This window comes from Furipterus horrens, unplaced genomic scaffold (assembly GCF_987537825.1).
Source record: "Furipterus horrens unplaced genomic scaffold, mFurHor1.1.pri manual_scaffold_4, whole genome shotgun sequence".
NCBI classification, from domain to species: domain Eukaryota; kingdom Metazoa; phylum Chordata; class Mammalia; order Chiroptera; family Furipteridae; genus Furipterus; species Furipterus horrens.
In genome coordinates, this window is record NW_028327174.1 from 124,374,826 (window position 1) to 124,402,045 (window position 27,220).

A 27,220-nucleotide genomic window follows, 5' to 3' on the forward strand; every position below is an offset into this window, starting at 1 on the left:
GTTGTGATGAAGTGGCCTTTTCCGTCTCTTCGTGTTTATAAGACTTCTCTCCAGCTAGTGTTTAGTTGATTATTCCAGATGATTTCTTCACAATTAAGCTATAATTCCAAATTGGCCCTGGGGTGAGGTTAGTGTAGCTTTCGCTTACTCATCTGCCATTTTGGATCTCCTCTTGTTCTTAAAGCAGGCCTTTTAGCATCTCTTGCAATGCTGGTTTGGTGGAGATGTATTCTTTTAGCCTTCTTTTATCTGGGATACTCCTTATTTAACCGTCCATTTTGAATGAGAGCCTTGCTTGGTAAAGTATTCTTGGTTGTGGCCTTTGTTTTTCATTGCTTGAAATATTTTTTTGCCATTCCCTTCTGGCTTGTAGTGTTTCTGTTGAGAAATCAGCTGATAGCGTTATCAGTGCTCCCTTGTATGTTTTTTGCTGTTTTTCTCTTGCTGTCTTTAGGATTCTCTCTTTGCCTTTGAATGTTGCCACTTAAATTATGATGTGCCTTGGAGTGGGCCTATTGGGGTTCATCTTCATTGGGACCCTCTGTGCTTCCTGTACATGTGAGACTTTCTTTCCTCATGTTCGGAAAGTTTTCTGTCACTACTTTTTCAATCAGGTTTTCTATCCCTTGCTCCTTTTGTTCTCCTTCTGGTATCCCTAGAATATGGATATTGTTGCAATTCATTTTGTCCTGAGGTTCTCTTAAACCATCTTCATTCTTTTTCAGTCGTTTTGATTTTGTTGTAATGTCTGGGAAATTTTTTCTGCGTTGTCCTCTAGCTCACTGATCTGATCCCCTGCTTCATTTAGCCTGCTTTTCATTGCTTCTACTGTGTTCTTCAGCTCAGCAATTGTATTCTTCATTTCTTCCTGGATCTTATTGATAGTTTCTATGTACTTTTTAATTCTGGTGTAGTTCTCAGTAAGTTCCTTGTAGCCTCCCTGGAGTTCTTTGTAGTTTCCCTGGAATCCTTTGTAGTTCCCCTGGAGTTTGTTGTAGTTTTCTCTGAGTTTGTTGAGTTTATTGAGGTTCCTCATTATCATTTTTTTGCATTCCATGTCTAATAGTTTGCTTGCCTCTATTTCATCTATCTCTCCTCCTGAGAATTCCTCTTTTCTTTTTCATGGGGTGTTGTTTCTCCTTATCCCTATTTTAGGTGGCTCTTCTTGTTTGTTTCTGTTCTTAGATTGACCTGCTTTCATTTCCTGCCTCTGTGGTGTGACCTTCTTGTATACAGTTGTTGAGCTGCTGCTTTTGGTTGATGCCAGTTGGAGGGGAGTAGTCTGCTTAACAGATTTCTCCTGTAGTACTGGGGAAAATTCTACATTGGGATCTAGTCTGCTGCTCTCCCAGCTCTTCCTTCAGAGCCAGTGTCCGAAACTTTTACAAAGTGCCTCTAGTTCACTTCACTCTCCTTTGGCCTTAGCCAGAGGTGAGTGCATTCCCTCACGCAGGCTGGAGGTGGGTAGGTTGCAGGCTGGCTGTTTGTGCACCAGGGTGGGCAGTCTGCAGGCCTGGGCTCATTTGTTGGTGGGTTCTCCCCTCCAGCTGGCTGACTGGGAGTCACAACCCCTGCCACATCTTTTATGCTGTTTTACAGGTGCTGGTTAACAAAGCAATATTACCAAAAAACCAAACCCACACCAACAGAAATGCCCCCCATCTACATCAGCAGTATCAATAGTGTTTGAGCAAAGATTAATTAAAGTAGAGAGAGATTAAGAATGTTATAAGGCAGAAAAAAGGTGATATGAGTTGACTAAAAGAGAAAAATGATTTTGAGTGGTAAGAAGGATGAGAAATAAAGAGTAGGGAATTGAAACAAGGTGAAGAAAGGGAGAGAATAAAATTTAAAACATAAGTCAAAGAGGGAAGGGTGATGGCAAAATGGAGTAAAAATAATGGAAGAGTATATTCTGAGGTTTGAAATAAAATTAAAACGGTAGTGAACCAAAGGGAACAAAATTGCAGAAAAACCAGAGCAGCGTTAAAAACAGTGACAGATGAGCAAAGATGAATAAAGGTGGAAAGAATATTATGCAAAAGAGAAAAGAGAATATGAGATGTCTACAGGAATGAAAATGGTTTTGAGAAGATAGGAGGAGAAAAACGAATAAGAATAAGGAATAGAATCCAGGCTCATAAAGGGAAAAATAAAAATAAAATTCCTTACTGAAATTAGCAAGGGCAGGAGGAAGGCAAAATGGAGTAAGACAGGGGGAGAGTAACCTATGAGATTTGAAGTAAAAAGAATAGTGAATAGGAATACCATCGGAGAAGAATAGCAATAATCGTAATATCCACACCCAACAAGCCACAATTTATAAAGGTGGAAAAGAAATAAGAATATTATAAGAGGGTGGAAAAGAATGTGAGCTGACTAAAGGAAGAAAGGATGCTTTTGAGAGGGTAGAGGGAGGAGAAATAGTAAGCGTAAGGAACAGGAACAAAGCGTCGAGTGGGAGAAAATAGTTTACAGCAACAGTAAGAAAGGGCAGGAAGAAGGCAAAATGGAGTAAGACAAAGGAAGGGTGCAATGAGAGAATGGAAATAACAATAAAATAAAAAATAATATAAAATCTGAATATAAAGAATAAAAAATGACAAAGGGTAGTGAATTAGTTGGAATGCAATTAAAGCAAAAAAAAATATTAAAAGGCTATGTGGAAAGAAGAAATGCAAATTCTGAGGTGAAATTTGTCTCAGCCACTTGGTATCCACCTTCTGACTTCTCTTTCTGGATCTGTCTCTTTTTTTTAATTAACTCAAGGTTCCGGGGGTAAGTCGTCCAACTTCTGGCAACGCTGCCTGTACCACCTTCACCTGCCTTTAGAGGGAGCTTCTGTTGCGATCTAGAGGGTGGGACCCCTAGGTCTCCCCTGGGAGGCACTGTTCAGTCTTCTGGGAAAATTATGGGTGTGCTTTCCCTGCTCCTGCACCACCTGTCTTGATCTGTCCCAGTTTATTTCCAATAGTGTATAGATTCTGATTAATTGGCTGTCTGTTTCACTGGGTGGAGGGCAATCTGTTTAAGAGGACTCTCTCCTGCTTGGCGTTGATGGCAGCTCTGTGTGTGAGCTGAGGCTGGGTGTGGCCCTAATTTCTCCCTTGCTGCACTGCTTTGCTTTCTAATCTCCCTGCTTTGCTGGCCTCTGTAAAGTAGGGCCCTAGGGACCAGTCAGTTTGTTTTGTCTCGCCCAGAGAAATTCAAAACGGCCCTTTAGGCATTCCTCTTGCAGAAATGTACCCTGCGGTTCTTGAGCCTGCCCAGCCAGTTTTGCATATCTTCCCTACTCCTACAGGAGGTAGAGGCTAGTTGGGACCTTGTTTTCCTGGAGATTCCACCAGGGTAGGGGGCTCTGTCTGGCTTCATATAATATCAGGTGCACAGTTTCCAGCCCACTGTCCTCATAGCATACAGAAGCCCACACTCTCCACCCTGTGCAGCTGCACCAGGCCGGGGCTGAGAAATCTTTCCCTTGCTGTGTACCTTTCTGAACAATCTGCCCAGCTGCACCGAGTGGGAGCAAATTTTGCCCTCAATCCTTTCCCCTTGCTGGCAGGCAGATACATGTGGCGTCCCTACCCAGCATGCCTCAGTTCCCCTTTTAAGAAGTCTCTCTGGGCACTCCCACTGCAGCACTGAGTCCCTGTCTGCTTCCTTACTTGCCACCTCTCCAAAAAGTCAAGAGTCTCTCACAGTCACAGCTGGTGTGGCCAGCCTCCTCCACCCGTCCCAGGTGCAGGTGGTATTCCTCTCTCTTTCTCTGACTCTCTCCTGGTTGTTGTTTGCTGCTGCAGCTATGGGTGTGTTGCTTGCTGTGTGTGTGTAGCTTGGATCTCCCTAACTTTGTGTATCCAAGTTGCTTCCATACTGGGCCTGGGGACTGACTCCCTGCCCTGGGAGGGGAGTGAGCTGCAAAGCTGTGATCTCTGACCAGGCTCTCCTCAGAGGCAGGCACCATGCCCAGGGTATTTCCCAGTCCACCTATAAAATCTCTTCATCGCCCCTTGTGAAGCATCTTCTGTACTCCTTAATTCCAAACTTCATATCAGCTAAGATTATGTTGAATGTTCAGTTTATTTTTCAAGATATCAGCCAAGTGTCCAAGCTGGGTGAAAAAGCTACTGGACTCTGCTTCCACCTTTGTGGCCACCATCTTCCAACTCCTATTTTATTTCTTGAAAAAAAATTTATTTGGTAATTATACATGAAATTTACCATCCTAACCATTTTTTCACGTGCAGTTCACTGGCATAACCACCATCACCTCATTTTCCCAAAGAGACACTCTGTTCCCATTAAACACTAACTCCCTGCCCCAACCCCCAGCACCTGGCACCCATCTTTCTAATTTCTGTATCTATGATTTGACAACTATCGGTGCCTCATATAAATGGAATCATACAGTGTTTGTTCTTTGTGACTGCCTTAGTTCACTGCGCATGTTGTCCTCAAGGATTATCCATGTAGCAGGTGTCAGAATTTCCTTTCTTTTTAAGCTGAATAATATTTCATTGTTTAGATAGAAACCACATTTTGTTATCATTCATCTGTGGAGGGACACCTGGGTTGCTTCCACCTTTTTGCTTTTGTGAATAATGATACTGTGAAGAGTAGTGTATAAGTACCTATTTGAGTTCTTTTGGGGGTATACCCAGAAGCGGAATTGCTGGGTCATATGGTAGTTCTATTTTTAGTCTTTTGAGGAACTTTCGTACTGTTTCTCACAGTGGCTGCACCAATCTGCGTTCCCACTAAGAGTGCACCAGGGTTCCAGTTTTGCCACATCCTCAGCACCATTTGTTTTCTACTTTTTTTTCCTTTGAGAGTAGCCACAATAGCCATCCTAACAGATGTGAGGTGATATTTCATGTGGTTTTGATTTGCATTTCCCTGATGATTAGTGATGCTGAGGCACCTTTTCTTGTGCCTATTGGCCATTTATTTGTCTTCTTCAGAAAAATGTCTATTGATGTGACATTCCTGTTCGGAACTGTGGGCAAGTGATTAACCTCTGTCTGTTGTGTCCCATGCTGGATTGTTCAGAGTTGTGTGTTGATTTTAATTTTTGCCAAGGTTATTGCCTGTTGCCATGAAACTGATGTCACTGCTGGCACACCAGCTCTGGGATCCTGTTAGGGGACGTGGTCCTTCTGGTGCCAGCCTGGTCTCCCCTCTACATGCTCTAAACTCCTCCCTGGGGGTCTGAATACATGTGCTCCCTCTACCTGGACTGCTTTCCCTAGAACCATGAAACTCACTGTTCACTTTCTGTGCCTCTTTTCCATGGCATGGCCAATTTAGCGTGTGCTGTCGCTTCTCTGCTATCTAGGATATGGGCCTATAAGGACCTCATGCTATCTTGTGAAAGGTGATGAGGCTGAAGCCCAATACCTGCCTCTATCTGCATCTAGGCACTGTAGACATGCTTGTGGCTTGTCCGTTAGTTCAAAGGGCAGAGTGGCTCTCTGGCCCTGTGGGATTTAGGATGGCCACGTGGATTCATGGACTAGAGGTAAAATGAGCTGGTCATATATTGCGTGTAGGCCCTGTAAAGCCAGGCATTTGGCCCTCAGTTGTGAACCCCCAAAGGGGACAAGGGTGGCTGTACCCACAGTACAGGAAACCTGAGTTATGGGACACACCTGCAATCATGGGAGGGTCACACCAGCTGAGATAGGCACAACTGGACTCTGGCCTACTGGATGCTGGTGTTCTGTTTTTAGGCTCAAGTTTGGAAGGAAGCAGGGAAGCAGTAAGAAGGGGCAGGAGTGTAAAGGCTGCTCCACAAGCACAGGCATGAATTTAAGGGCCAGTGTGGGAGATACATAAGGACAACTAGTTCGTGGTCTATATGTAGCTCTCGGAGGCTGTGGAAAGGTTAAGCAGCTTTTCAACAGCCTGGCTGAGCAGGAAGGTGAATGGAGGGCTCTGACTGTCCTTGGACTTCAGACTCAGCACCAGATGCAGAAGAAACTTTCCAGCTGAGGCATGTGTGTGGTCAAATCCACAGGCTGTGCACACATGCTTCGCTGCCAGCCCTAGTCTAGGCTGCTGTTTGTGGTGACAGCTTCTGCCCTAAGGCACAAAAGCTGGCAAGGGGAGGCTGGACACCACCCTATGGCCCTATAGAGTGGAGGATCCAAAGCACCAGGTCCTTAGAAGGAGGGAGAGGATCACCCCTTCTGAAGAGTGGGATCAAATGGGACTGTGTCCTGTCAGTGTGTGTGGCTATGAACTGGTCCGTGCTCTCTTTAAACAACAGCCCCTGACAAGGGATCTCTGGCTGAAACCGTGTGTGGGTGTTGCTGGAAGTGGCCCTGGGCCAGATGCCACCCAGAGGATGGCCTGGAGTCTCCCAGCCCAGCATCAGCAGGGCTAGAGGTCACCACCCACACCCCCAGAAGATCTGACTGTGGGAGGTGGAAGGGTTAGGAGGCCAAAGGGAGCTCCAGGACTGACTGCCTGCAGGGGCCCCACCAGTGGGAAGAGCTAGGCACCTGATTATTTTTAAAAAGCCACTTTGAAGCGAAAAAGGTAGGTAATTGTTAGTATTTTTGTAAATCAATAAAAATTATATCTATTTTTTTGTGAGACTGGCAAAAAGTATAGTATGTTTCTTGGTGTGCAACAGAATGTTAGTAATTAGTTTATGTGTACCGTGAGATAAAAAAGGTTGAAAATCACCGCTTTAGGTAATACAGCCATTTTAATAATGTTATTTCTTCCATACTATGAACGAGAGTATCAGTCCACTTCTTTGTGTCTCCTTCAATTTCTTTCAACAATGTTTTGTAGTTTTTAGTGTGCAGGTCCTTCACTTAGTTTGTTAAGTTTATTATGACATAATTTATCCTTTTTGTTGTAATTGTAAATGGGATCATTTTATTCATTTCTCTCTCTGATAGTTCATTGTTAGTATATATAAATGCAAATTATTTTTGCATATTAATTCTGTAATCTGCAACTTTACTGTATTTGTTTATTACTTTTAAGAGTCTTTTGGTGGAGTCTTTAGGGTTTTTTTATATAAAGAATCATGTCATCTGCAAATAGTGTCACTTATTTCTTGGTTCACAATTTAAATGTCTTTTCTTTTCTTGCCTGATTGTTCTGGAAAAGACTTCCTCTATTCTGTTGAATAACAGTGGCAAGAGTGAGCACACTTGTCTTGTTCCTGATGTTAGAGGAAAAGTTTTCACCTTTTCATTGTTTGGCATAATGTTAGCTGTTCACTTGTTATATATGGTCTTTAGTAGGTTGAGGTATTTTCCTTCTATACCCATTTTATTGAGAGTATTTATTATAAATGGATGTTGTATCTTGTCAAAAGCTTTTTCTGCATCTCTTGAGATAATCACATGATTTTTATCTTTCATTTTGTTAATTGGTCTATCATGTTGATTGACCTGAATATGTTGAACCATCCTTGCATCCCTGAAATGACTCCCACTTGATTGTATTATCTTTTTAATACATTGCTGTATTCAATTTGCTAGTATTTTGTTGAGGATTTCTGCACCTATGTTCATCAGAGATATTGGCCTGAAACTTTCTCTTGTTATGATGCCTGATTTTGACATCAAAGTAATGTTGACATTGTAAAATGAATTAGGAAGCATTCCCTCCTCATCAACTTTTTAGAAGTGTTTGAGGAAGATAGGTATTAAATATTCTTTGAATAATTGGTAGAATTTATCAGTGGATCCTTCTGGTCCTGGGCTTTTGTTTTTTGGGGGGAAGTTTCTCTTTACTATTTCAATTTCTTTACTAGTGATCACTCTATTTAGGTTTTCAAGTTATCATGATTCAGTCTCGGAAGGCTGTATGCTTCTAAGAATTCTTCCACTTTTAGGGTGTCCAATTTGTTGGTGTATAGCCTTTCACAGTATTCTTGAATAATCATTAGTATTTCTGTGGTATTTGTTGTAACTTCTTATCTTTTATTTCTGAGTTTATTTATTTAAATCTTCTCTCTCTTATCTTAATAAATCTAGCTAGGGGTTTGTCAAGTTTGTTTATCTTTTCAAAAAACCACTTCTTTGTTTTATTATTTTTCTTTTGTTTTTTTTAATTCTGTATTTCATTTATTTTAATTCTAATTTTTATTATTTCCTTTTCCTGACTTTGAGCTTTACTTGTTCTTCATTTTCTAGTTTCTTAAGGTGTAATGATAGATAGTTTATTTTAGTTTTTTCTTGTTTCTTGAGGTAGGCCTGTTTTGCTGTAAACTTCTCTCTTAAGTACTGCTTAAGCCGCATCCCCAAAATTTTGGCATGTCGTATTTTCATTTGCCTCTATGTATATTTTGGTTTCTTCTTTAATTTCTTCTTTGACCCTGTAGTTGTTCAGTAGCATGTTGTTTAATATCAATATATTTGTGACATTTCCAATTTTCTTCTAGTACTTTATTTTTAGTTTTATGTCATTGTGGTCGGAAAAGATACTCGGTATGATGTCAATTTAAAAAAATTTATTGAAACTTGTGTTCCAGCATTTGGTCTACCCTTGAAAATGTTCCATGTGCCCTTGAGAAGAATAGTATTGTGTGTTTTGAGATGAAATGTTCTATAAATATCGCATTAAGACCAGTTTGTTTTGGGTGACTTTCTGTCTGGATAATCAGTCTATTGCTTTAAGAGGGGGATTAAAGTCCCCTACTGTTATTGTAATACTGACAGTTTCACCCTTTAGATCTGTAACTATTAAATATTTGCTTAATACGATTTGGTGCTCCTGGGTTGGGTACATATATATTAATAAATGTTATGTCTTCTTGATAGATTGTGCCTTTTATCACTATAAAATGTCCATCTTTTTCTATTACTTTTTTGTCTTGAAATCTATTTTGTCTGACATAAATACTGCTGCACACACTTTTTTCTGGACACCACTTGCTTGGAGTATCATCTTCCACTCCTTCACTTTAAGCCTTTGTTTTTCTTTGACACTGAGATGGGTTTCCTGAATGCAGCATCTTGTTAGGTCTTGTTTTTAATTCATTCAGCTACCGAGTGTTTTTTGGTCAGTGAGTTCATTCCATTTACATTTAGGCCGATTATTATTATATGAGGACTTACTATAGTTATGTTATCTATTTTGATTGCTGTCTCCATTTTTTTTTTTTCCCTGTGGTTCTGTGTGTTCTTTTAGTTTGGTGTTTTTTGGTTTATTTTTAATGATGTTTTTCCTCCATTTCCTCTTTTTTCAATATTTGGTGTCACAACTCTGAATTTTTGTTTTGTGGTTACCACGAGGTTTATGTAAAATGGTTCATAGATAAACTAATCTTTTTTCCTCTTATTGCTTCTTATCTTTATTTCCCTATACTAGTTCAGTCCTTTTCCTTCTCCCCTTTAGTTTTTGTTTTCTCAAATTATATCTTTTTCTGTTCTGAGTTCATTAACAAATTGCAATATAGTTACTTTTACTGTTTTGTTTCTTTAATCTTTATAATTGTTTAATACCCTATTCTGAAATAGAGTTGCAATATTCTGCTTCTGTTTATCACCTTCCTCAAATTCTGTATACTTTTGTCCTTTTGTTTTAGGTAAAAGAGCTCCTTCCAACATTTCTTGTAATGCAAGTCTTGTGGTGGTAAATTCCCTCAACTTTTGTTTTTCTGTGAAATCCTTTACTTCTCCTTCATATCTGAAGGATAACTTTACTGGATATATTATTCATGGCTGGTGGTTTTTCTCTTTTAATATTTTAACTGTATCATGCTGCTCTCTCCTTTGTAGGATTTCTTTTGAGAAATCTGATGATAATCTGCTGGGGTTTCTTTTGTAAATTACCATCTTTTTCTCGGGCTGCCTTGAGAATTTTTGCATTATTAAGTTTTAACAGTTTATTATAATGTGTTTTAGAGAAGGTCTTTTTGTGTTGAGATAATTAGGTGTCATGTTAACTTTCTGAACTTGAATGTCCAATTCCTTTCCTAGGTTTGGGAAGTTCTCATCAATTATTTTTTTGAATAAGCTCTCTGTTTTCTTCTCCCTCTCCTCTTCTTTTGGGGCAGCCATTATCCTTATGTTACTCTTTCTAATCCAGTTAGGTAGTTCTCATAGAGTTCTTTTATTAAAAAAACAAACAAAAACAAACTTTTTAGTTCTTTATCTTCTTCCACCTGAATTATTTTTAGATTTCTACCTTTGAGCTCACTAATTCTCTCTACCATTTTTTCTACTTTATTTCCAATGCTTTCTAGTACACTCTTTATCTTATTTATTGAGTTATTCAGCTCCAGAATTTGTTTGGTTCTTTTTTTATAGTTTCAATCTTTTTGATAAAGTACTCCTTTTGTTTATAATTTTATTCCTGAGCTCAGTGAACTGACTTTGAGTTTTTTGTATATTGTTGAATTTTTTAGTGACTGTGATCTTGAATTCTCTGTCACTTAAATCACGGTCTTCCATGATTTTGAGCTTGGTTTCTGGAGACTTGTCATCTTTTTGTTACCATGTTATCTTGGTTGTCCATGTCATCACTGTGTTGTGCCTCTGCCAATGCATTTGAAGTAGTAAACTCTTTTCTTGTTTAGGTGCTCTTTTGATCTTAATTCAACAGGTTGATAATTGGAGATTGTTCTTTTGTTTTCCAGCAGACAATGATATAGGACAAGTTTTTGTTTTCTCTTACCCGCAATACTTGAACCTTGAGGGTCACAGTGGTGGGGCATTGCCATGGTCATGGAAAGTAATACGTTTTGTAACTATGGTTGTGGGTGTTTGTGCTGTGTCCAGGTCACCTTGATCTTGGGGCACCAACACTGGTGAATGGAGTGTGCTGAGGGAGAGTAGCTGGGTTCATTAACCCACTATACTGCCTCTTTGTTCCTATTGGCTATCGATACCCCTGTGCTGCTAGATGCATCCTACTGCTGCCACCAGGTTCCACTGTAAGGGTGAGAGGGAACCAGCTTTTTGGGAGCCTATGTTGCTTCTGTCTCTCTCACCCTCCACCAAGCTGTACTGTGGGGGCCACAACTCAACTGTCTCATTACCACCATGTCAGCTGAGGCCACAGCAGCCATTGTACTGCACCTGTAGGCAGAATCTGTCTTTCTCCTCAGACTGCCTTTCCTAGGCATTGCAATACATCCACTTTCAGATGCACTGATGCATGGATCTCTCTCAAGCATGTCTGTGAGTTGAGCAGAGGAATCTTTGTTAGATTATAGGTATTTGACTTTTAAATTTCAGGGGAGTGATGACATCACTCTCTGAGTTAATTTTTGTGTACAATGTAAGATAGAGTCCAACTTCATTCTTTTGCATGTAGAGATACAGTTTTCCCAGTATCACTTCTATAAGAAAGTCTATACTTTCTTTTCCCCATGGTTTTGGCCTATCTAAAATGAATTGGGTCTATGTGTGAAGATATGTTTCTGGGTTCTGAATTCTGTTTTCTACGTGTCCTTATGCCAATACCACAATATTTTGATGACTGTAGCTTTATAGTAACTTTCTTTTGAAATCAGAAAGTGTGAATTTTCCAATTTTTTTCTTCTTTTTGAAAGATTGTTTTGGCCAGTTGGAGTCCTTTGAGATTTCACATAAACTTTAGGATATATTTTCCTTATTATTATTATTATTTTTTTCTTTTGTATTAAATTTATTGGGCTGACCATGGTTAACAAAATTATACAGGTTTCAGATGCACAATCCCACAACACATCACCTGTAGTCTGTATTTTTCAATTTTTGCAAAACAAACAAACAAACAAAAAAACAAGCTAGGATTCTGATAGAGTTTTCATTGAATCTGTATATTGCTTGGGTAGTACCATCATTTTAATAGCATTAGGTCTTCCAGTCCATTAACATAAGGTGTCTTCCCACTTATTTTTATATTCTTTAATGTTTTTCATAAATTCTTTACAGTTTTCAGTGTACAAATCTTTTGCCTTTTTGGTTAAGTTTCTAGCTGTTTTATGCATTTATTTTCTGGTGCTAGGTAAATGGAACTTCCTTAATTTTCTTTTTGAATTGTTCTAGTGTATAAAAATTCAACTAACTTTGGTATATTAATTTGAATTCTTCAACTTTCCTGAATTGGTTTATTAGCCACTTCCCTTTAGTTAGGGTGTGTGTGTGTGTGAGTGCATGCGCATGCAAACGTGTGTGTAACTTTTGGGGTTTTCTACATATAAGATTATGTAATCTGCAAACAAAGATAATTTTACTTCTTCCATTCCAAAATGGTTGCCTTTAAATTTTTCTTTTTCTTGACTAATTGCTCTGGTTAGAAGTTCCAATACTGTGTTAAACAAAAGTGGCAGAAGCAAGCACTTTTTTCTTGTTCCTGATTTTAGGGGAAAAAAGTTTTAAATATTTCATTCCCGAGTATAATATCTGTGGATTTTTCACATATGGCTTTAATCATATTGAGAAAGTTGCCCATAATTCCAAATGTGTTAAGTGCTTTTGTCATGAAAGGTTGAACTTTTTCAAATGCATTTTCTGCATCATCTAAATGATAATATGTTATTATCCTCTTCATGCTGTTAATGTGGTATTATAGTACATTGACTAATTTTCTTTTTGTTTTTCCTTTATTCTGGACCCCTCAAAACACAACCACCTCACCAGAGCACAGACCACAAACCCTTCATTGTTTTTGTTATTTTGTTAATTGTTAACTATTCTTTACTCACAAATGTAAAAGAAGTATGTGCCTATTCATTTTACGTTTTGTCCAATTCTAGAGACCTCCAGCTTTGCTTTCTCCCACCTTTCTGATCTATCACTGGTGGATTTCATTTAACACCCTTATGCCTCCTCCTTTGAGACTGCCATTCTCTGGAGTATTTTCTCAATCTGCTGAGATTTTGCTTCCTGACAATTTTTGCTAGTTTGGCTCAAATAAATTCATAAAAATTCTTATAGGTTCTTATAGGTGTTGATGTTTCTTACGTTGACATTATTTACATCTACATTTATATCTATAAATATCCATACCTGTATCAATTTCCATGACCCAGATATGTCTGTCCTACATCATTCTTATACTTGTCATATATGGCACATAAACAATACATAAGCTAGTAAAGCATATGCTAAAGGCCACATTAATAAGTGTGATAAGTGGGCAGGGTGGGGGGTGAGCAATGAGGGAAACATGGGACAATTGTAATAGAAAAAAACAATAAATTAATTTAAAAAATAAGTGTGATAGTAGTTCAGAGAAAGGTGAGATCACATGGGCTTTTGTGGTCAGAAAGGCTTCAAGGAAGAGGTGAAACTAATTCTAAGTCTTGAAGGAAGGTTTGACCAACCTGTTGGTTGCTTGGTCTATCATCTATTCTTCCCTTCCTCCTTAGAAACAGAGTGCCCCTGTCTGATAACCAGCCCCTGCCTGGTAACATGTTCACAAACCTGGAAGCTCTATGAACCCTGTCCTTTTGGGTTTTTATGAAGGCTTTATTACATAGACATGGTTGATTGGATCATCAATTATTGGCAATTGAATCACATTGACTCATTTTCATGTGCTGAACTACCCTTGCATTCTAGGAATAAAATTCAGTTGGTCACAGTGTATAATTTTTAGTATATGTTGCTCAATTGGATTTGCTGGTATTTGTTCAGGATTTTTGCATTGATATTCATAAGGAATATTGATCTATGATTTATTTTTCTTGTGGTATCTTTGTCTGGCTTTTGTATCAGGACAATAGTGGCCACATACGATGAGTAGGGTAGTGTTTCCTCCTCTTCAAGGCTTTAGGAAGAGTTTGAGGACTAGTGTTAGTTCTTTAAATGTTTGGTATAATTCACTAATAAATTCATCTGGTCCTGGCCTTTTCATTTTTGGGAGATGTTTAATGACTGATTCAGTCTTCTTACTAGCTATAGGTCTATTCATATTTTCTATTTCTTCATGAGCCAGTTTTGGTAGATTTTGTTTTTAGGAATTTGTTTATTTCTTCTAAGTTATCCAATGTGCTGGTATAGAATTGTTCATAGTTCTTAGTCACTCTAGCTAAAGGTCTGTTAACTTAGTTAATCTCTTCAAGAACCAGCTTTTAGTTTTGTTGAATTTCTATGGTTTTCCTATTCCCTATGTTATCTACCTCTGGCTTAACATTTATTATTTTCTTATGTTGTTTAGCTTTGGGTTTAATTTGCTCCTCTTTTATGGTTCCTTAACATGTAATGTAAAGTGTTGATTTTATGCCTGCCTTCTTTTTTAATGTGTGCATTTACAAAAATATACATTTGACTCTTAGAACTTCTTTTACTAAATCCCATAAGTTTTGTTATGTTGTTTTTTCTTTTTCTTTTTAAACTCCATACTGTTCTTTTTTTTATTATTAATTTATTTTATTTTTTAACAAGATTATTTTATTTTATTTTTATTTATCTGTTTTTAGAGAGAGGGGAAAGGAGAAAAAGAGGGAGAGAAACATCAGTGTGTGGTTGCCTCTCATGTGTCCCCAACTGGGGACCTGGCATGTGCCCTGACTGTGCCCTGACTGGGAATCAAACCAGCAACACTTGGTTTGCAGGCTGACGCTCAATCCACTGAGCCACAGCAGCGAGGGCCTGTTGTGTTGTTTTTTCATTTTCACTTTTCTCAAGGTATTTTATAATTTCATATGAGATTTCTTCTTTTAACTATTGGTTCTTTATGAGTGTATTGTTTAATTCTCATATATTTGTGGATTTTATAGTTTACTTTGTTGGTTACTAGCATTATTCATGATCAGAAGAGATACCTTGTATGTTTTAAATTTTTTTAAATTTATTAAAATTTGTTTTGTTAGCTAACATATACTTGGTCCTGGGAGATGATCCATATGCAATTATGAAAAAAGGTACTTTGCTGTTGTTTGGTGGTGTGTTTCTGTATGTATTTGTTAACTTCTAAATGGTATATAAATTGTTCAAATCGTCTGTGTCCTCACTAGTCTTCTGACTAGTTGTTCTACCCATTATCGATAGTGAGGTATGGAAGTCTCCAACTATTATTGTAGAATTATCTATTTCTTCTTTTAATTCTGTCAATATATAAAGTCAATTTGTTTCATATATTTTGGAGGTCTGATGTTCAGTGTACAACATTTATAATTATCATCTTTTAGCAAATTTACCCTTTTATTAATAATATAATGTCCTTTTTCTTTTACAACATATTCTGACTTAAATTCTATTTTATCTGATATTAATATAGCCTCCCCAGCTCTCTTTTGATTACTATTTGAATGGAATATCTTTTTCCATTCTTGACCTTTTATATATTAGGGTCCTTAAATCTAAAACCTTTTGTAAACAGCATATAGTTGGATCATTTTAAAATTCATTCTGCTAATCTCTACCATTTCATTGGAGAATTTAATCCATTTACATTGAAAGTAATTACTGCCAACCAAGGACTTACCTCTGCTACATTGCTATTTGTTTTCTGTATATCTTATTACTTTTTTGTTCCTCATTTCTTCCATTATTTCCTTCATTTGTGTTTACTTGATTTTTATAGTGACATTTTGATTCTCTTCATTTTATTTTGTGTATATTTTATAGATATTTTAATTGTGGTTACCATAGGTATTGCATATAATATCCTAAAGTTATAATAATCTAATTTGAATGATAATAACTTCAATCACATTGAAAAATGATACTCCAAAACAACTCCTTTATGTTATCATACAAATTACATCTTTGTAGACTGTATGTACAGTAACATAAACATAATTATTTTTTATGCATTTGTCTTTTAAAAAACCATAAAACAAAAAAGATTATAAACCAAAATTACAATAATACTAGCTTATATATTTGCACACATACTTACTGGGGATCTTTATTTCTTCATATCACTTTAGTTGCTGTCTAGCATTCTTTCTTTCCAACCTGAAGAACTTCCTTTAGCATTTGTTGCAGGGCATATGTAGCAGTAATAAACTTCCTCAGCTTTTGTTTATCACAGGATGTCCTAATTTCTTCCTCATTTTTGAATAATTTACTGGGTAAATTCTAGCTTGACCTTTTTGTCTTTTAGCACCTTAAATATATAATCCCACTGCCTCTGGCCTCTAAGTTTTTTGCTTAGAAATTACCTGATAATTTCCGCGAGGACCCCTTATATGCAATGGTAGTATAAGTGACTGACTCCTTTTTTTATTGTGATGTACATTCTTGACATTAAGCTTTGGTTGCCAAGGCATCCATTTCAAAGACATCCATCACAAATGAACATATTGTCAACTGTATGACACAGCTACTAGCTAAACTAAATAAGGTCCCTACCTTTAAAGTCCCCATGGGTAACATAGATAACTGACAAGTTGAGCGATCCACCCCATTTTTCCTTTCTTGCACCCTTATTCCCACTCTTAATGTTTTATTTTTTCTTTTCTTTTTTTAAAGTATATTTTATTGATTATGTTATTACAGTAATCCCATTTTTTCCCTTTTGCTCCCCTCATTAGTTCATGTCCATGGGTCATGCATATAAGTTCTTTGGCTTCACCCTTCCCTATATTATTCTTAACTTCTCCCTGTCTACTTAGTACCAATCAATTATGCTTCTTAATCCCTGCACCATTTCCCCCATTCTCCTTATTCCACCTCCCGGCTGATAACCCTTCAAATGATCCCCATAACTGTTACGGTTTGCTTAGTTGGATTTTGTTTTTATTTTTTAGATTCAGTTGTTGATAGTTGTGAGTTAGTTGTCATTTTAATGTTCATAGTTTTGGTCTTCTTTTTCTTAAATAAGTCCCTTTAACATTTCATATAATAATGGCTTGGCGATGATGAACTCCTTTAGCTTTGTCTGGGAAGCACTTTATCTGTCCTTCCATTCTAAATTGTAGCTTTGCTGGGTAGCTTTGCTTGGTTGTAGGTCCTTGCTTTTCATCACCTTGAATACTTCTTGCCAGTCCCTTCTTACCTGCGAAGTTTCTTTTGAGAAATCAGCTGGTAGTCTTTTAGGAACCCCTTTGTAGGTAGCTCTCTGCTTTTCTCTTGCTGCTTTTAAGATTCTCTCTTTATCTTGAACCTTAGGCATTTTAATTATGCGGTGTCTTGATGTGGTCCTCTTTGGGTGTAGCTTGTTTGGGACTCTCTGTGCTTCCTGGACTTGTATGTCTATTTCCTTTGCCAAATTTGGGAAGTTTCCCTTCATTATTTTTTTGCATAAGCTTTCAATTTCTTGCTCTTCCTCTTCTCCTGGTACCCCTATGATTTGGATGTTGGCACATTTAAAGTTTTCCCAGAGGTTCCTAAGCCTCTCCTCATTTTTTTCAATTCTTGTTTCCTCATTCTGTACTGGTTGACTGTGTTTTTTCCCCTTATGTTCCAAGTCATTGATTTGAACCCCAGTTTCCTTCCCTTCACCATTGGTTTTGTGTGGATTTTCTTTTGTTTCATTTAGCATAGCCTTTGCTTCTTCCCTTATGTGTTTGCCATACTTAAGCATATCTGTCAAGCCTATGAGCATCTTTATCACCAGTGTTTTGAACTTGATGTCTGGTACGTTGGCTATCTCCTCATCTGTTTTGTTGGCTGTCTCCTTGTCACTTAGTTCTCCCACTGGAACCTTGATATGCTCCCTCTTTTGGGCCATACTTCTCTGTCTCCTCATCTTGACAGGCTCCTGTGTTTGTTAGTCTTTATGTTTTAGATAGAGCTGTTGCACCTGTTATGTTGTGAGGGGCAGAGCCTTAGGTATTCATCAGTATGGGTGACCTGTTTCACCACATTGTGGCACTGTATGTAGGGGAGGAGTCTGAGAGGGAACAATGGTGCTTGCTCAGCACTTGCCCCTTTTCCAAGCACTTCTCCTACTTCCATATGGAACTGGCACCTCCCTAGTTGCCCTGGCCATCGTTCCCATTGTCGGTGGGTCTACAGAGATTCTAGGACAGTGGGGGCCTGTTAAACAAGCAGACTCTACTGAGAGACCAGCAGTTCTTCTTCCACCCCAACCCCTACTGGTTTGCACATTCAGAAGCAATGAAGCTTTATTTTCCCTGGTACTGGAACTATGAGCTTCGTGGTCTGATCTGGTGCTGGAGCACTCCCCAGATGTCCCTCCCTACTTTTTAAAATGCGTGACTGCACTTTCCACTGGCCTGCTGCTGCCATCACTGCTGCTGCCACCACATTGCATCCTCTCCATCCTGGCTCCACCCCTCCTACCTGTCTGGATGAGTACTTCTTCTTTATATCTTTGTTTGTTGGACTTCCATGCATCTCAATTTTATGGAACTTCTGGCTGTCTCTAGTTTTGAGGTAGTTGTATTCCTTCTTAGTTGTGGAGGGAGACACAGCATGTCTGTCTAGGCCTCCATTTGGCCGGAAGTCCTCGAAGAACCCACTCTTTATGTTTTTAATTCACCAATAAAGAGTGAACCCATGAAACCAGAGGCAAAACCACCTTAGACCCCAAATAAATGCAGAATCCCAAGTTCTCTGTCTCTACTCTACCAGTGACCTTGCTCTGTGGTACCTAGGTGTACTGTGTACTGATATAAAACAGTAATAAACTGCTTCTCTCTTGCTGCTTTGACAATTCTTTTTGTCTTTAGATAGTGTGATCATAATATGTCTCAGGGTGAATTTCTTTGCATTTATTCAACTTAGAATTTGTTCACCTTCTTGGATTTGTAGACTCATGTATTTTAGTTTGGGAAAATTTCAGCCATTTCTCTCTCTTCTTCTTGTGGAACTACCATATGTGTATGATTGTTCACTTGATGGTGTCCTACAAGGCCCCTATGATTCTATTCACTTTTCTTTATTTAAAAAATTTTTTGGTCCTCAATATCAATTATTTTAATCACCTGATCTTGGAATCATGGTTCTTTCTTTTGCCTTCTCAAATTTGCTGTGGAATCCCTCAGCAAATTTTAGGTATAGTACTTTACAGCTCTAAAATTTGTTTGGTTTCTTTTATAATTTTTTAACCCCCATTTTTAAACATGATTTTCCTGATTTCCTTTAGTTGTTTATCCATGCTTTCTTTTAGCTATTTGAACATATTTAAGACAGTTGTTTTAAAGTCTTTGTCTAGTAAGTCCAGCAAGGTTGTTTGCCTCCAATGCCCCAACTTGGTGGAAATCCCCTGTCTAGCAGAGGTTTCAGGATCATGTATGAGAGAAGAAATTTATCCAGGACACTGTCTTTTGTCTGGAGGTAGGAGAGGTGGCAAATCTCTCTAGTGGAGAAGTGCCCAGAACTCCCTCTTCCCATGCCTTTTATTGATAAAGGTATGTATGGGAGATACAAAGTCAAAATTTATAAATCATCAATTAGCTTTCAGATGCTTGGGTTACAGTTGACAGTCACTGATTACAGATATCAATATAAAGAACACAGTGGCCAGTCTGTGTCAGGGTCTGTTAAACATCTTGATGCCACACTGGCATTAGGTACAAGGCTTCATACATTTTTAGCCACACACTGTTTATAGTTAACTAAGAGATAAGAAAAGCAGAGCAAGCTTCAAAGCATAATATGCATTATTTAAATCTAATTCCCATGGAAATCTTTTGAGTGGCCTTTGGGTCATATCTGCCACTGAACTTCCCAGTGTTCTGGTCAAGTTTGACAGGGTTCTCAGGAGCCTGGCTCACAGTTCGGGCTACAATTCTCGAAACCACACAGAACAGTCCCCTACAGTCCAGTGTTCAGGCTTCCTCAGGGAGTGTTTTTCAATTTATTTTGTTCCTTTAATGAGGCCATATTTCCATGTTTCTTTGTATGTACTGTACTTTTTTGTTGAAAATTGTTCATTTGACAATTGTTCATTATAACATGGTAACTCTGAAATTCAGATTCTCCTAATTCCCCAGGATTGCTGTTTATTTTTGATTGTTGAAGACTGTAGTACTACATTTGTTTTAAGATTTTTCCACCTATTTTTGAAAGAAAAAAATTTAATCTTTGCTGTGTGTGATCTGTTTCTTCAGCTCATGTTTAGCTAATGATTAACAGAGCTTTTCTTGAATGCTAAGAGCTTTCTTATGCTTTAAAAATTGACTTTGTGTTAGAATAGTCCTTCAACCTTCAGCTAAGCTTGTTCTGAGCCTAGAGATCATCCCAAGGTAAAAGCTTAAGGTCTTCTTTGGTCTTTTCAAGCATGCCTCTTAGCTAGGCATGCATGTGGCTTTCTAACCCCTTTGTATATATGGCTACATTTGAATTTCCTAATTTCTCAGGTAAATCTCACCTGTGTTTCTCTAGACCTTAAATAGCCTATTTTCTGTTTTCACCTGTAATCTCTTGCCAAGTTGTTAGGTAGAATAGATAGCAAATCAAGGCAGGGAGGAAGAGGGAGACATGTTTCACCCACTAACTCAGTAGTCCTGAGCCTGGTTCAATAATATTGCAAGGTGTTCCAATATCACAGGAAACACCATGCTAATGTGGAAGGAAGGCAGTCCTTGAAATTCTACATATCATTTCCACTATCTGGGAAAAAAAGCCTTTGAAACTGCTTTCATCCCACGGCCTGAAAGGCTGGAAAGGGCCCATAGGACCTAAAGGAAGAAACCCATTAATCACTTTGGGTATTTATACCCCCACCCTGGAAAACTGGCACACTCTTTACCTGTCAATCAATATGTAACTTCTTCACCTTTGTTTCACCAACTTTGTAAGTCCTCAGAACAAAAGGATCTCTCTCTTGGCTCTCTCTGGCTGCCTGGCCTCAGGCCACGCTGGCTCTGGCTCTTGCTCTTGCTTTTGCCCTTGCTGTCCTGCCCTTGCCACCCTTGCTCTTCCCCTTCTCCCCGACATTGGCAAGGACTGTTGTCTTCCATGAGAGTGTATCACCAATAAACCCTGCTTGCTTACACAGTAAGTTGCTGATCTGTAATTTTTTACGGTGTTGGCGAGAAGAACTGAGTTTCTAGGAGTTTCTTCCATAAGAAAAGCATATGTGGGTCTTGCAACTATTAATAAAAGTGTCCACCATTTTTCTGCCTGAGTTCTGAGTTATATGTGCCTTGTATTCCTCACATTAAACAAATATACACAATAACTTGTAAATAAAGTGCTTTGCTCACTGGTTCAAGGGAGGGGACTGAGAACTGAGCTGCTGCAGTGTCAACACCATAACCACCATCATGCCCCAGATGGATTTGGGAGGGAATATGTAAAAATGTCACAAAACGTTCCTATTAGTTTAATGATGGCTTTTTCTTGGTTATGTTCACTTCATTGCTATAAGTCTTTGACTGGTTTCTACAGCTATAACAAAGTTGGTTTAGTTCGTTTCTGCTTTATAAAAAAAAGAATTCTGTGGGGAAACAAGAGCTTATAGCTTCCTATTCCAGAATTTTGCTCAAACATCTGAAAAAAAATGTTTAAAGGTTTTGTTTATTATTTGCAATTTCTGGTTTTATTGAACTGTAGTATTTGTACTCTATGAAATTTATTAAGACTTTTTTTGAGTTCTAATGTACTTTTAAATATTTTCTAAATGTATCAGCAGGATTGGTTTATTCTTTATTTCCAGAATACACAGTTTAAAAGACATATCTAGATATTTATTAGATTCACTTTATAAAATATGTTATGTATATATTGTAGACCAGAGTTTCTCAGATTTGTTACTATTAACATTTTGGACCAGATAATTCTTGTGTGCATGCGTGGTGTGTGTGTGTGTGTGTGTGTGTGTTTGTGTGTTGTTGTTGTTGGTGGTGGTGGTGGTAGTGGTGGAGGTTGGCCTGTGCATTATAGGATGTTTAACAGCATCTCTAGGTTCTACATGAAATACTAGTACCATCTCCCCCTCAGCTGTAACAACCAAAAATATTTCCAGACATTGCTAAATATCCCATAGTAGGCAAAATCACCTTCTGTTGAAAATCATTATTCTGTATTATGAAGTGACAAACATTTTTGTTTTTGTAAGAGGCCAGGTAATAGGGCCTATATTTGGAGGTAATTAAGGTAAAATGAAGTCATATATGTGGCACTCTAATCCAATAGGAGTGGTTTCTTTTATAAGAGGAAGAGCCCCCAGAAATCTTTCTTTCTGTGTGTGTCCCCAGAGAAAAGGCCATCGAGGACACAATGAAGTGTCAAACTGAAAACCAGGGAGAGAGTCCTCACAAGAAACCAACATTGAGGACAACTTGATCTTGGACTTACAACCTCCAAAACTGTGGGGAAAATTTTTTTTGTAAGCCACTCAGTTTGTGGTATTCTATTATGGCAGCCCACAAAGACTAATACACTTATAAAAAAATTTGAAAAAATATAAAAATCTGATAAATTAAAAAGTGCTGATATTTTAAAGATACTGTTAAGAATATGGAAGCCAGTCAATGAAAGACCAATACCATATGATCTCACTCATAAGAGGAATCTAATAAGCAAAATAAACTAATGAGAAAAATAGAATCAGAAGCACAGAAACATGGAACAGACTGACAACTGTAAGAGGGGAAGAGGAAGGTGGAGATTGGTTGAAAGAAGGGGGAAGGGATTAGAGAACACATATGAATGACCCATGGACATGGACAACGGTGTGGGGATTTACTGGTGGGAATGGAGGGTGGACTTGGGGGAAGAGAGGGAAAAATTGGGACAACTGTAATACCATAAACAATAACAAAACAACAACAACAACAAAAGAATATTGAAAAACACAGGGAAAATATTTACAAATGACTTACCTAAGGAAAGGTTTTTTTTTTAGAATATGTGTAGCTATATAAAGCAATAATAAACAATTTTTAAAAGTGGAGAAAAAAATTGAACAGGAACTTCACCAAAGAGGCACAGAGGACAAACAAAAAGATCTCATTATTAGGCATTAGAAAAATTAAAATTCAAACTAAAATGAAATACCATTACAAACCTAAGATGAAGGCTCAAATAAAAAATCTGACATTAAATGCTGGTGGAGATAAAGAGCAACTAGAACCCTTGCACACTGCTGATGGGAATGCAAAACCATACAGCCACTTTGAAAAAGTTTGACAGTTTCTTAAGATGTTAAACATATACTTATTATGACACCAAGCAATCCCACCCATTCCTTGGTATTAACCCATGAAGACAGGTGTCCACACAAAGAAACCTGTATATGAATGTTTATAGCTGGAAATAGTACAAATATGCATCAACTGGTGAGTGAAGAAATAAACTGTGGAAAAGCCATACAATAGGTCACTCATCATATAAAAGTGAACCATGAAACACGAAACAACATGGACCTGTGACAGAGTTAATGGCATTGTCTTGGATTCCTGGATCTGTCAAAAATAGGCGGTCAGGGCACATGCCTAGGTTGCAGGTTCATTCCCAGTCAGAGCGTGTATAGAAGGCAATCAATTGATGTTTCTCACATCAATGTTTCTATTAAATCCCTCCCTCTCCCTTACCCTCTCTTAAAAAAAAAAAAAAGTGACCCTGGACAATTCACTGACATTTTCAGGTCCAATTTCTCTAAAGTTTTAAATGACAATTTTGAGATGACCTTGAAAACCCTTCATGAGCCATCACTGTGGGATTCTGTGAAGTTACAGTAGCACGTGGTGATGGACACAGATGAGAGCAGTGCAGCATCTGTAAAGGGTGGGGGCTGTTTATAGAGTGCAGAATTTCCTCCCTCTGAATGGTTACCTCTTACCCCTACACCTCACCCTCACAAACTCTCCCACAAAGTGGCCTTTCCTGAGCAGCCTGTCCTTGGGCCACCCCAGCTTACCTCACTCTTCTCAAGGCTGACCCAAACTCCCTGCTGTCACAGGTTATAGTGGCTTCAGCATGTGGTAGTGTCTTTTCTAAAACTGGCTCCTCTGGGCAGGGGAGGGAATCAAGAACTGCTTCTGGCTGTGCAGATCTGCTTCTCTCTGGTCTTTCCTGCCTCTGCTCTGAAGCTCCAAGAGCAACATGCTTTGCTCTGAAATGCATTTCCCAGGGACTGAGACTTGGGACCTGGCAACTAATTTTAAGGCCACAGAGCTCCCTTGGAATTCATTATACTGTCAATTCTTGAACAACACTGGCTTGAACTGCATGGGTCCACTTACATGTGTTTTGTTTGTTTTTTTTCCAATGAATATGCAGGTGGCCTTCTGTATCCCTGGGTTCTGCTTCATTGGATTCAACCAACCAAAGGTCAAAACAGTATTTTCAATCTGAGTTTTGGAAGCTGTGAATGCTGAAGGCTGGCTGTATGCATTGTTCTATACCATTTTATGAGACATGAGCATCTGAGGATATTGGTATTTGCAGGGGTCCTGGAACCAATACCCCGTGGATACTGAGGTAGGACTGTAAAGTTTTGGGGGAGTCAAAAGTTACATGTGGATTTTTTATTTCACAAGCTTGACATCCTTAACCCCTGTTGCTCAAGGGTCAAGTGAAATCTCAGACTGCCTGCCAGTGTGTGAGGGGTTAGGAGCTGCTGCCTGACTCAAGGAATCTGAGGAGATAGGAGAAATCCCAGAATACATTTAACACGTACTGGGATTCCATCTACAGTCACTTCCCATTATGTCTTTGAGGACTCGGGAACAGGTTACTGTACTAAGTGGTGTGTGAAGGCTATGATGTTGGCTTTTAGACAAAGGCTGAGATTGGAAATAAAGCACGTGCTAGCTTGTGACTTGAGCACCATGGCTCCTCGAACTTGATTACTAGGGTTTTTTTTTTTTTTTTTTTTTTTACTGTGGATGGTTATCCCGACCTCATAAAGTGGATTTGAGTTTTACATAAACTGCCCAGTGACCAGAACTAAGAGTCTTCTGAATATAATAGCAGTTGTCACTTATGCAGGGCTTAGTACCCTGCACTAGCCTATTTGATTTACAGGTTATGGCTTATCTAAGTTTCAAAACAATGCCATGAAGCAGTCATTGATATCCTCATTTTCTGATGAGAAACCTCACTTGTCCCAGGTTTGTTCTGTCGTCGCTACTTAAAGGAGAGCTGGAATTTACCCGGGTATTTTTGGCTCGAGCTGGGAATCTATCGTAAACCTACCGCCAGCGCTTTCTGGGGTGCTTGCCGACTGGGCGATAAACACGTTTTCCCCTCCTGCGGCCCACACGGGCTTATCTCCAGTCTGCTACAGGCGGGGTGGGACAGAAGGTCTCCACACATCCCGAAACGCCCTGACCAGCTGCTTCCTGGGAGTCCGACACTGGGGACTGAGCCTGGGGACCCAGAGAGTTCCTTCTCCTGCCCTCTGCGTCACAAGCCCACGCCTATCAGGAAGTTCCCAGGCTGCTAGCAGTCAGGGTTCCGCTCGTTCCATCTCAGTTGTCACTAGGAAGGGTCGGGTATCACAACCTTGCCAGGACGCTGAGCTTGCAAGCAGAAAAATGGAACAGGGCCTGCACATGCGCAGGTGTAGCCTAGACCCCTTCCAGAAGGTTGCACAGTGATTCAGCAGGATTCAAGCCTACATTTCCCATAAACCTTAATGTTACTTTGCAGCGTTTCTTCGTTATTAGTCAGTCGGAAGATGATTTTGACGGTCTCTCCTGCCCAGGCGAAATTTGAATTTTACCACCAAATACAACGGGTGGTCTTTCATCCAATTCCAGTGGGCAAAACACCAGTTGCCAAAGCAGGTAGAAACAATTTGGGAAATTTGAATGTGGCCTGGCAATTAGGAATATTAGTGAACATTACAGTTACTCAGTTGTTAAGTGGAATTATATTGGAAAACATAGTGATTTTATAAAGTCATGCAGAGTGACATCTTCAGCATTGACATTATATTTGTTAATTCGCTTTACAAAATTTCAGCAAAAACTAAAAGCAAATATGGCAAAAGCTTAAGGTTTCTTAAATCAAGGGCATGGCTATATAAGGCAGTTTATTTTATCATTTTCTACTTTTCTGTTTTTCAAATTGTTGTAATACAAAAAAAAGTAAGGATTCCCTCTCCATCATGTGCCTTTTAAACTCAAAGCTGCCCAGAGACGTCAAGGTACAAATAACTCTTGGGAATAAGGCTGTGAAATATAAGGCACTTGACTATGGAGCGCAGCAGTACTATAGAAGAAAGCATCTGTGACCAGCAGAATTTATCTTAGGAAGGGGAGAAAGCAAATTTCAAAATACATAGTATACAAAAATACATACAATGTGAAGTAAGAAAATGGTTTCAAATCACGTATTTCCATGCTCAAAGCTTACATGAGCAACTTAATTTTTTTTTTTATACCAAATTAGGGACATTGGGCATAACATTATAGGATCTTTTTTTTACTTAATTACATATTTTGAGCATGTATTTGGCCAATATTATTTAACAGCAATAATTTCTCCTATGACAGTGAGTTTTAAAATTTAATCGTATTGAGACGGGGCGGGGAGGGGGCGGGAAGAAAATAGTCATAAAGAAGGTCGTGCAATCTGTGTGAAACAGACACAAAGCTTTACTCTTCAGCAGTTTTCCTGGGACAGCTCACCCCCGCCCCCGCTAGACACTCCCCACTGGCGGGCACTGTTCCCAGGTGCTGAGGCTGTGAACTCTGCGGCCCAGTCAGGGGGAAGGGGGTGGCTGACGAAGCTCCGCGGGCGGTGATGAGCTCTGCCCGCTGCTCCCCAGCTCCGCTGCCTTCGCCGCCGCGGCAGCTGGCAGCGCTCCCTTAGTTCGTCCTCCAGCTTTGCTGAGCCCCGTTTGTGGGAGTCCTCGCACTCCTGACTCTGGGCACTTCCTCTGACCTTCCTCGACCTGGTGCTGGCGCATCTCCCATGGTTCAAAGTCTTGAGAGGACCCCCAACCTCCCGGTCCTGGCCGTCCGCAGCCAAAGTGAAAGAAGCCTGGATTTACCCCAGCTGCAAAGGGAGTTCTATGTTGGTCAGTTCCTGATGATCATGGATATGTCCCCTTAATCAGAATGAATTTTCCATCTTTGCAAAAGTGGACTCGGGGTCCTGTGGGCTTTTTATTGGAAGGATAAAAAACGTATTTTCCATAAGTAACGTAACTGGTTTATTGGTAATTAATAACCCTTCTTTTTCATTAAATGCAGTTTTCTATATAGAAATGAATGAACTTGTAATATGAAAGATGAAAGATCAATATAACTATAATAAGCTGTCAATCCAACTATTTTTATTTGTTTTGTAGTAAGTTTTGCAGCTTGATATTATATTGCCCTTAAGTTCCATGCTGAGCAAGGCTCCTAAATAAGCCTTGTCATTTTTTAAACTTGAGTTGTTCCTGCTTATTTTTAATGAAAATGTATTTAAATATTTTCTTTAAAAATTTTAATATATGCTCA

The 27,220-nt window shown here is 38.9% G+C and overlaps 2 protein-coding genes across 4 annotated transcripts in view; both read left to right on the plus strand.

Moving 5' to 3' along the window:
* ZNF510 (zinc finger protein 510) overlaps positions 1-24,105 on the plus strand; it is a 43,631-nt gene extending 19,526 nt beyond the window's left edge. For all 3 annotated transcript variants that reach the window (XM_090274045.1, XM_090274042.1, XM_090274044.1), the window contains one exon: positions 24,045-24,105. The gene's annotated coding sequence lies outside the window, so the exon portion shown is untranslated. The remainder of the gene's footprint in view (positions 1-24,044) is intronic.
* Positions 1-27,220, plus strand: part of LOC150012810 (uncharacterized) — a 199,093-nt gene that overhangs the window by 49,655 nt on the left and 122,218 nt on the right. The window lies entirely within an intron of this gene.